Here is a 9,060-nt window from a genome sequence, read left to right on the forward strand (position 1 = left end):
TATATATATATATATATATATATATATATATATATATATATATATATATAAAAAATTCTAAAATCATAGAAATAGCAATCCAACAAGTCTTGGGAATCTGACTTTAAACGACCCACGTTAAAACAAATTTTGTGTTTAAAAATTTGTTTGGGGGTGGGCAGTTGGTCTTTCCATCCAGATTGCTCGAACTTTTCATTTGTGTTGCTTAGGCCCATTAGTTGTTGTTCATTTGGGTTGACGTTATCTAAAACTTAGATTTCCTTCGTTCGCATAACTTACGTCACACACGCACTTCGAGGCATTTTTCCACCTTTTTATACATCACTCATAGTTGGAATTGAGTGTTTTATGGATCATTGGATTGGAAATTCTCTACTGATCATTTCCATAACTCATTCGCCAAAATCGGATTAGTAACGAAGTGGCAAATTGAATTTGAAATTGCGCGAAATATCGAAAAAGTTCGGAATTCAAATTGGGCTTGGGCCCAAACTCGCGCGCATTGGCAGCGCACCTGCGCCCCCCTTTGTTTCCACGAACAGTATCGCGTTTGATAACCGTAAAATGAATAGTTTACCTACGAATTGAACGATGAATTCAAATGCGTAAGTAAACTAAAACTAATCTTTTACTATCTCAATTATCAAAGTTTCTACTCTCGATGCGAATTGCACTAAGTGGAGTAGGAAGTTCGTTCCACTCCTAGTTTCCTAGCATGGATTGTTTTCTAAGTCTAAGGAATCAGTCTTAAGTCAATGAGAGCTTTACGAAAGGAATTATACTACGATGCAATATGAAATTGATTATTTGAATTTAAACTACGAATGCTATAGAAATATGATTGTTTGAATCTAGATAAAGAAATTAGAGGGGAATTGAATCCACCTCGACTCCAACTTAATAACCTAGCGTAGAATGTTGTATCTCAATTCTCACGTTCTTACTGCGAGAATTTCGAGTTCTAATCCCTAGTGTTCATGGCATTCCTACCGGATACTAACTAGCATGTGAGGTCGTCCACCCATTCTCATGGCGAAACACGACCTTCTAGAGTGGAATAGATTCTACAACCAATTCTATACTAAACAACTAAGTCTTCATCAAGGCTTCATCAACCCCTCTAATGGAGGTTTTATCCTTGAGTCATCAAAACATCATTTCCCATATTATTATAACTAAACATACTGTAAGAAATGTTGATTTACTTAATTAAACAATAATGAATCTAATTTAATGGCTGGAATGAAATAAGAACAAGAATTGAAATTAGATCTAGAATGGAAATGACAAAATCGAAATTAACAAACTAACTATTTTATTTATCTAATCAATCAAGAACAATGATTCAAGAATTTAATCTAAAACAGGAATTGAAATGGAACTAACACTTAATTAATTAATAAAACTAGATCTAGAATTCTATATATTAATTTAGGTCTAACTAGCTACCATTAACAAAGAGTGAAGCTTTTGTTTTTATACATCCAGATCCAAAAATCGTGCATGGGCTTGGAGCCATGTTTGGGGCTAGAGAATCAGGCCCAAAACCCAATTCTTTCAGTCCAAAAAGGCCTCTTCAGCTGCAGTTTGCTTCAACAGACTTTTTGTCCACTTCTGCTCCTCTTATTGGGTCAAGGCTTGGACCATTGGAAAGCTCTTTCCGAGTCGGTCGTTTTGACATAAGGTAAGCCCAATTCCGAGGTCTGAGTCTAAAGATATGGTCTTCGGAAGTTCTGTTGACTTTGTGCATCAAGCTTTACACTGCGTGGACTTTGACTTTTCATCTTTTGACCAGGCTTTACAAAGGCTTTGTCTTCTTGAATCTTGGCCTTTAATCACCTAACTCCTTAGTAACCAACCATTGCTCCTTTATCTCATCAAAGTGGCACATTCCTCACATAATTGACTTTGAAGCCCTAAATACATAAAACACGTGTCGGTCTTTTAACTCTTACTTATTACTCACATAATTGGTCTAAAAGTATGACTGCTGCTAAGGGGTTAAAACTACAGTTTTGGGCTCTTATCAACCACCCCCAAACAGCATTTTGCTTGTCCTCAAGCAAATATGAGAAATTAGCATAAATGACCAAAAATGGAGTTCTATCTACTCGCCTCACGAGTCGCATTGCATTGACCATATGCAACAAGGCCTTTAAACCACTAGGAATTCCCTAGTGGACGAAGTTATAGCCTCGTGAGAGTTTTCCATGAAGGTACTCACAAACTTCATCTATACTACAACGACTAAGAAATAAAACTATTGTTTTCTCATTCATGTCTCAACTATCTATACCTCTCACTAGCAAATACATAAGAATAACCCAAATCGGAACCCTAAGCTAATATATGCATAATAATCAATCATCTAAAATAAACATATAACAATGAGTAATACTATGAAATGTAATAGCAGGTCCGCTTTATGAAAACTTCGGAATAGCGCCCTTAAGTAGGTCCTCACATAAATGTCAAGACAAAAACCACTCGATTTTTCCACTCAAGTTTATTTGCTCCGGCCCAAGCAGTAAGCACACTTTACCTTACAATCTTCAATGACAACAAGGAAGCCGGAGTCGATCAAACACATCTCCGCCACTTACTATCACACTAACCTATTCCTAATTGAGCTAGAGGTCTTTATTAGGTGTTGCGGGGATTAGGAGATGGTTTAAGAAGGAAGGAAATGGATATTCAAAAAGGACAAGTCCGAGATAATAGAGTCTTCATATTATGTAACTAGAGAAACCTTGTTATTTACTTTTGCTTCTACACTTTGTTTCCATCCTTAGCCATATTTTTCCTTTTCTTTGGCTTTTGACTCCTTTATTCTATTTTTTTTGAGTTTTGATTTATTTCTTTTTTTTTTTTGATGGAAACTTCTTTTTTTATTTCCTAAAGCAACTAACTAATTTTTGTTTACACGGGTTTTTCTCTTTTTTCTTTCTTCCTCATTCTATTCTCGGACTTATTCTAAAATGGGTAGGTTGATTTATTTTTTTTTTTTTTTTTTGTTTTTTTTTGTAACAGGTAAAGGAATTGTGGTTTATGGAAGGCTAAAGAAAGGCTCGAGGGGGCTTACTAGCGAAAATAATTCATAGGTTTGAATTTCTCGCTATATCGATCCAAAGAGGGCCTAAATTCTCGCTTTTAGGATATGGTTTAGTGATCAAGCAAGTGGACGGTGATTTCTCTATCCGATTTTACTTCTCCCTTGTGTCATTTCTCAAATGTTTCGCTCATATACGGCTTTAGGCTATATTCTCACAGATTTGTAGAATAAGTACTCTAGCCTAGATTTCAAAACTTATCGCTAACAATCATAGATACTCATGTAATAGATTTATAGATAGATGCAAAGATTATTACCTACATATTAACCTAAGTTTCTAACAATTATTCCGATGCAAAAGCTATGTGAGACTTCTAAATTGTTAAGAGCATAGAGAAAGAAAAACAATACCAATATTCCTAAGTGTATAGCATACTTTTTTATTTATATTTTTGAATTTTTGAAATTTTAACTAGAAAACAAGTGCATATTATACATATCTATATCCTAACAGATGTCTTAATTACACGTGTTTCTATGCCCCCCCAAAAGAAGCATGCTTTGTCCTCAAAGCATTTAAATAAAGAGGGTAGGAAAAATACCATTGAAGCGTGAAATTCGTGAACATCCAAAAAACAAGGTTAAAACATACAAATATAGTAATATAAAAAAAACTGACGCAACTCTATAAGAGTTCCACCCATTATGGGGTTAACAGAATGAAATTGCTTGGGACATAAGCAGACACTAACTTAACTAAAAACTTACCTGCACCCCAGCATTTACTCGTCATCCTCCTCTTCTATATGAGGTTCTTTTCGCATCCCGCCATGCCATAACAACTTGCCACCTTCCGTCGGTGTATCATCAACTAGTGCTAACCTCTCTAGTGTTACTTGGTCTGATGGGGTGTAAGGGCAACCAAATGTGGTTGCACCTGCCATCCCGCCAAGTCATGGCTCGAATGATCTTACCACGCGATTGGTGGGTCTCATGGTTTCGACCCTTTCCCAATCTGCGGTAATGCGGTACAGAATATGGGTAGGCAAGCCAAGATAATGCGGCAAAACCAAGACAGGCATAAGAAGGTACTTATGCCTCAAAGTATGGCCTCGCCGAGTAGTAGCAACTAAAACTTCGAAATGTCATACCGACGACGTCCCTCGCCTAAAGCAAGGAAAACGCCACCAGCGATATTATTGGCGTATAAACCGCCGTTCCTAGAATGTTCATCATGATGAACAACATGGTTGGCCTACATTCAGCGATAGGCTACTTTCGGGCGATGTTATATTGGTCTTGGTCCATGATATTTAAACACCCCTCCCCCATAATACTCATGGAAATAGGCATATTCATATAGGTATGAGTTATCTGTCATATATCCCCACGTGTGCATAGGGTCAGGTAATGGCAACCCCGAAACCAAAGCTATCAATTGCTTATTGAATTCCATAGTCGTGCCATGAATAGCAAGGGAAAATTTTTGTTCTCCTTCTTGGGTACAAAAAAAAGTAATATTATTATAGAAGAATTGAGTTAGTTTAGGTGAAAAAGAATCGTCATCACTCACCAGAAGATGCCGCCATCCTAACTGCACGATCCGCTCGCGGAACGATGCTCCATAGGTATCAGTTCCCATCAAGTCTTCAAATGAATGTTCGGGAATCACTATAGGAGGTGTCATCTCAAAACTACTCAGAGAACAGCTGCGAAAACACGAAGAAACCTCGAAAAATCGAATTTCCCGCGGCTTACGGGAGGAGGAGGCGCTGCCAGATTCATTATAGTCGCCGAGGGTTTTGGAATTAGGTTTTGGAATTACAGTGTTTGGTAGCTTTATGAAGCGTCGCCTCGACAAAAAAAAAATTTATGGAAGTGTATAGGCGCAGCGCCTTCGTAGAATCGTAAAACAAAGTTTACAAGAAAAAAACAAGCAGAAAAAGCTTGGAGTGAAAGGTGAGAGATGATTGTGGGGTGTAGTATGGGTTGTGAGTGTAGATTGATGGAAGTTTAAATAGGTTCTGGGTTTCCAAAACGAATCGGCAAGTTGCCAAATTGTTTTAAGGCAATTTCCGGAAATAGAAAACTGCCAAACCCGAAAACGGAAACTAACCATAGTTTTGATTTCCTAACAACCCTGGTATCTTTTAAACTTGGTTTAGAATAGTAACTTCTAAACTCTACTACATATCATGCTACCACTACAAAAAAATCATAGATATGCCGATATCGGCCTAATTTTCAACTTTGACTCCAAGACAACTTTACGAAAGATGATCAAAATAAATTATATTAAAATAATATGAAATCCAAGCAATCGAAAACAAACAACTTAATATTCAAATCTAACTACTGAAATAAAATTCCACTAACAAAACAATAAAATAAAAAAATGAAATAACAGGACACAACTGATGGTGAACACCTAGGCGTGTGAAGAAGATGGTCCCTGGGATGGAGACTGGTTCTGTGGTGAAGAATGGCTTGAGCCATCCGGCTCAAGCGGCGACGACGCCATGCCTCTCGGACTCACGGTGAGACAGACTCATCCACGAAAGTGGCATCGTCGTAGCATCTCTATCCCGAACAAAGCGCTGTGCTTCCATCTCAGTCTTGAAGTATCGATAATTTGGGCTTGGTGATTCGGTGGATAATCTCCAAGTTAGACAAGATATCTTCCTCGACCCCTTTCGAGCATTTCAACTCTCGTCCCGAAAGTTCGCTTTGCTTATTTCGGCACAATTTGTTTATGTCGGATATCTTCACAGATACGATAACCGCGATCGCAAACCAGTTTGCGAAGATTATCATTCATTCTAAATTAGAAGTATGACTATCGAAATTATCCTCTACCAACCATGTCATATCTTCCCTTCATTATCCTAATCAACTTCATCCTCTGCAGACAACGCCAAGTCTCTTGGATGCATTCCTTATAAATACTTGCATTAGAATGCAATTTGATCTTAATAGGAGCAGATTTAGCGGCGGCTCTAAATGAGAGCATAATCTTAGTGATCAATACCGAAGAAGAGGCCATGCTCTTCCCACTCCTCTAATCACATTCAAAATTAAATCGAGGATGCAGAAATTACACTCATTCGCTTGCAAAATCCAGAACGTCGCGGAACACTGAAGTCCGATGTCGCCGACTTTGTCTTTCCCGAGGATCGTTCCTACCAATCCACCGAAAGCTCTGACCCAGTTGATTGGTTCTCGGTCGTCGGGCGAACGAATGAGATATCGTATTGTATTCACCCTCTATGACCGTATCTTTCATCAAAACAGAACCTGCGATAATCGATTCCCGAATGGTCGATATCTAGGTTGGTTACAGGCGTGATTCCTAATAGCTCGAACCAACAACGCCTCGTTACTTCCTCCTCGTTCCTCGCTATCCTAATGAAAATCCTATTTCCTCCAATTCTCCTTTCTTATAAAACTGTTCTACCAAATCATAGTGATAGAACTCATCCGTCGAATACCACGATCTGTTCCAATCCCTCTTAATCATATTGGCGCCGTAAAATGGTGCGAAATGGTCGGCCTCCTCAAACGCTGCGTGCTCGGCAACATTCTTCGTCGTGGCGCCATTGAAGTTTCTTAGATAACTAATGGTTTTGTAGCCTGGGGGGAGGCGAGTTTGATAAAACAACGAAAACAATGGTGGTGGCGGTGGTGGTTACGGTGGCAGGTTTGAAAACTTGAATTGGTGGGTGTTTTCTTGGTGGAAACGGTTGGAGATTGTGTTGGTGTTTCACAAAAGGGGTGGTCATTCTATTTTGATGTATTCTATTTTTATTTTTATTTCTTTATTTATTTTTTTTTTTTTTTGGTTGCTAGGGTTTAATTTGAATTGGTGAAAGGCGGTTTGAGAAGATGAAGTCGCGATTCTGTTTTGGAGGATGGGCGTGGCGCTGGCCATAGATAGCGAAAGTCGCTAAAAAGCCCAATTCGATTTTTCGACTTTAAATCGATTTTTAGCGCAACTTCAAACTAAATTTCCGCTTCGTTATCGGTCCGATTTTTGCGAATAAGATATGGAAATGATCAGGAGAGAATTTCCAATCCAATGATCCATAAACTACTCTATTCCGACCTTGGGTGACATATAAGATAGTGGAAAACGCCTCGAAGTGCGTGCATGACGTAAGTTATCTTAACGAATGAACACTAAATTAGATGACGCCAACCCCAATGAACTATTCTAATGGACCTAAGCAACACAAATAGAAAGTTCGAGCAATCCGGATGGAAAGACTGATTTCACCCCAAACAAATTTTTAAACACAAAATTTGTTTTAACATGGGTCGTTTAAAGTCAGATTCCCAAGACTTGTTGGATTGCTAGTTCTCTGGGTTTAGATATATATCTATATCTAAAAATGAAAACAATTATTATTATTTTATTTTATTTTTTTTTTTTTTTTTTTTAATAAGCAAATAAAGACATAATTCACACCGTAGAGAAACATGACTAAAAAATCCGAGAAAACATGCAAGAGTGGAAAATGTGAACTATGTGAACCGTGGACTTAGGATCCGGTACTTACAGCCACACGCTCCATAGGGAGGGCCCGGTTACCTTAATGGTGCACTTACCATTAAATGGAAGTGAAAGGAAGTACACCAATGACAAGGGTCATTCCTCATATATAGGGTCCTGTAAAAGGACTTCCCTCTATATCGGGACGTAAGTTCGTGAAAATGTTTTAATCGTTGACCGTTAACTTGAAAGGGTTTGTCCTTGGGATTTACCAAGGTAATTGCCCCGTAAGGGGTAACTTCAGTAACCAGAAAAGGACCAGACCAACGGGTTTTTAGTTTCCCTGGGAAAATATGTAGACGGGAGTTGTAAAGCAAAACCTTTTGTCCGACCACAAACTCTTTGCGCAAGATATGCTTATCATGAACACGTTTCATGTTAGCTTTATAATCCTTCACGAGATCGTAAGAATCGCTACGGATTTCTTCAAGCTCATTTAATTGTAACTTGTGTTTGACACCCGCCTCATCAATATTGAAGTTAAGGCTTTTTATAGCCCACAGAGCACGGTGCTCTAATTCAATGGGCAAATGACATGGTTTCCCAAATACAAGTCTAAAGGGAGACATACCTATAGGAGTTTTGAAAGCAGTTCTATATGCCCATAAGGCATCCGATAGACGCTTCGACCGATCTTTCCTATCGTATTTACCGTTGTTTCTAAAATCTTTTGATTTCCTATTAGAAACTTCTACTTGTCCGCTAGTTTGTGGATGATAAGGAGTTGCTACTTTGTGTGTAACTCCATACTTTTTCACTAGGGATGCAACAACTCTCATTTGCAAAAATGTGTTCCACCATCACTAATGATGGCTTTAGGAATGCCAAACCGACGTAAAAATATATTCTTTAATAAAAATACAACGGTCTTATGGTCATTGCTTTCACGCAAGCTAGGGCCTCTATCCATTTAGACACGTAGTCCACGGCAACTAGAATATAAATATAACCGTGGGAAACAGGAAAGGGCCCATGAAATCAATACCCCAAACATCAAAAATTTCTACTATCAAGATTGGATTTAATGGCATCATATTACGCCAGGATTCGCCAAGTTGTTGGCAAATCTATACACGCCTTGCAATGCACTTGGGCATCCTTAAAAAGGGTAGGCCAATAAAATCCACATTGAAGAACTTTAGCGGCTGTTTTCATTCCACTAAAGTGGCCACCACACTCTTTGTCATGGCGTAACGATAGAACTTCATTATATTCCCACCGGGAATGCAACGACTTAATAATCGATCCGCACAATACTTAAAAGGTAGGGCTCATCCCAAAGAGTATAACTTGACTCGGCCAAGAACTTCTTACATTCATTTCTTGACCAATTATAAGGCATAACATCAGCCGCTAAATAATTTACGATGTCCGCATACCATGGTGATGAAAAAATAGCATACAGATGCTCATCAGGAAAAGAGTCCGGTATGGACTCAGAATCACTACTATCGTCATT

Source organism: Coptis chinensis, chromosome 1, assembly GCF_015680905.1.
Source record: "Coptis chinensis isolate HL-2020 chromosome 1, ASM1568090v1, whole genome shotgun sequence".
In the NCBI taxonomy this organism is placed as follows: Eukaryota; Viridiplantae; Streptophyta; class Magnoliopsida; order Ranunculales; family Ranunculaceae; genus Coptis; species Coptis chinensis.